Raw genomic sequence first — 2,949 nt, 5'->3', positions numbered from 1 at the left:
TTCTAGGACCATCATCGCTGCTTCCCCCAGGGAAGCACTCTGCCTTTCTTGACAAAAGGTGCAGGCCAAATGCATTTTCGTGCAAGAGATGGATGTGTCCCTGCAATAACACAGCAGTTTCTGCAGTTCTCTTACCATCAGGAAAGCAAAGTCGTGAATAACCAAGTGCATTGAGGTACCTTCCCGAGGCTTTACAGGAGTGGACTCCAAACACAGCGTATAGAGACCTCTGAGTGGACTCGATCTTCTGTGCATTTGAACCTTGCATTATGCTGCAGGATTGTGTTCTGTACTCTCTTTTACTCAGGTAAGGCGTTAAGTCCATATGCTGCCTTGATTTTCTTGCAAGGCATTTGACAGGCACAAAAATGGCATTTGATTTGCACACTGCATTCAAGCAATTACCTAGCTCTCCATGGAAATTTTCGTCCTGTAAGGAATGCTCCAATGGGGATCAATTACAACGTTTATAGAAAGTGCATAGCAGGAATCTGACAAGTGACTTATTTCAATGTTAAGATGTACTTCAAGCACAAATTAATCTATTATAAGGGGCTGTGAGGAATCTTTGAAACTGACATACCAAGAATGGTAAATGTAGTAACTCAGCAGTGGCTTGGTGCTGCAGCATCATTCTGTATGAGGTGATTCAGGGCCATGCCTGTTTGCATGGATGTAAAGAGAACAAGGTGATGGTGACCCAGTGTAAAGAACTCCTCAGTGTACTCTTCTCTCAACATGATGCCCTCCACTCAGATCAGACCCTGTCAACGTGGCCAAAAGTTAAGAATGCTGCATGCTGTAGTTACTTGAATTTCATCCAGTTTTAGAAAGTTTTATACTGATTTGTTATGTATTGTTTTACGGTTTAAATATTTGTGAATTGTCCAGAAAAGTTCAGCTATTGGACAACATGCAAATGTAATAGAAATAAGTAGTTCAAGACATCTGGAAGACTCCAGGTTGAGGGAGCGTTTTAGTGTGTGTAGGATTTTATGTGCTCCAACATTTCTCACCTCTTTCTAAATCTCCTCTTCTGTATGACTGCATCAGAAGGCTGGCCCTCGCCCCCATATCTGATCTCTGTGGCTCTCAGGGAAAAGAAATGCATTAAAAACAAATCCTATTGCTAAGTTGCATACTGGTGTTAAAGGTGGGTCTTGAAAGCTTGCAGGAAGCTGCCACAGCTGGTTTAGCTCTAACGCTGAAGTCAAGCAGTATGGCCATGTAGCCAGTCTCGATGGGGGACCTGTAAGACCTCTGTCGACCTCTCTGCCCTCTTATGGCAAGGAGAGCCAGTTTTAAGGACAAGTAATACAAATAAAGGTAATAAATGATATTTTCATTTATACCAAGGATTCTTGGAAATTAGTATTTAACATGCCACTGTTTTTAGTAGCACTTTTTCCCCAGCCATGACATTTTCCCTTAAGTGAAAAGTCACCTTTGATTGTGCATACATCATTTATAGAGAATGGAGTGCAGGAGTTATTTTTATTTTAATGTACAGGTGAAACATTCGGATTGGCAGAAGGTTCTTTCCTAGTTGTACCACCTCAACTCTGTGCCAAGGTAATCCAGCACCCCCAGAAACACAATTCTGACACAGGCACATTGACAAACTTATTATTTTGGAAAATGTATGTTGCTACTTCTAGTCGTGGGATTGAGCAGTAAGAATAATCTATAATACACAATAACTGGCTTCCTTGATACTGCAAGGATGACTGGGTTTCTCACGGGTGGTTCGAACTACTGCACAAAAAATAGTGATATCATTGGTGTTTTCATTGTTTTAGCTGCTGTGCCTTGCACAGTTGAGTGTAATTTTTAAAAAATAATTGTTACATTATCAAACAATTGTTACATTGTTATATTTATCGAAGAAAATGCATTTCATAAAGCTATAGTGTGTGTGTGTTTTAATGTTTTCTGGAAAAGTACTTTAACAAATGGGGATTTATAAAGCTGTTAGACAAGGTTTTGGACTGCCTGGGATGTTTGTTTGGCATGAGGCATATTCATATAAAGAGAACACACCATTCACAATACATAACAACACAAACCCTTCTCAAGTACTCACTAGACCTCTTGCAAAACCTCCTGTTTATGGGAAGGAAGAACCAGCTGAAGGAAGAGCAAACATTTGCATGTGTAAATTCCTAGGATCAGGCTAAGGACATCCTTTGATACCATACTTGTTTCCTTGACTGTTGTACTCATCAGGAGATACCCGCCTCCTGGTACTCAAAATTTTGAAGGTTGGTAATATTATGGCTCAAAATGGATCCTTAGCATCATAGTGCCCCCTTCTCTGGGAGACCTTAAGTGCTGCAAATTAAGGAAGCATCAACCCTTCAGGGTTTTCAGTGCCTGCTAAATGTTACAAAGTTTTGTCTAACTATATCTTTAGTGGAACTGGAAGCTTTAAAACCTTTTCATCATACCCACAGAATATTTGTATAGAATTCTGTAATAGTGGTACCTAACTTCAGTGAAGCTGAATTGTACAGATAACAAATATTCCAACTTAGGTTGTAGATGTGGTTGAGAAGTGGGTACATCTGAATATATAAGGAAGTTTTGGAAAGAGGTTTTTAAAGAGAGTAGTAAAATACTAAGTTTAATATAGAAATATGTCCTGAAATCACCAACTTTCAGTATTTGATAAGAAACAAGTGTTGGAATAATAAGGAATTATTAACAAATTTAATAACTGCTATGATATTAATCACAGCTAAGAACTGGAAAGGAAAATATTAGCAATTGTGTGATTGGCACAGAGAAGTTTGGAATTTAGCTATTAACAATACATTAACCTGTGATATTAAAGTGAGACAAGGGCATATAAAGGAAAACAAATTAAATGAAATTCGTGGCATGTTTATTCAAAATGTGAATAAGATTTGGGGCACATTTATTCTTTTTGAATGTCTCCCACACTGGAGA

The sequence above is a fragment of the Varanus komodoensis genome, unplaced genomic scaffold (assembly GCF_004798865.1).
Source record: "Varanus komodoensis strain SLA01 unplaced genomic scaffold, ASM479886v1 scaffold18_3, whole genome shotgun sequence".
NCBI lineage: Eukaryota > Metazoa > Chordata > Lepidosauria > Squamata > Varanidae > Varanus > Varanus komodoensis.
This window is presented reverse-complemented; position numbering follows the sequence as displayed.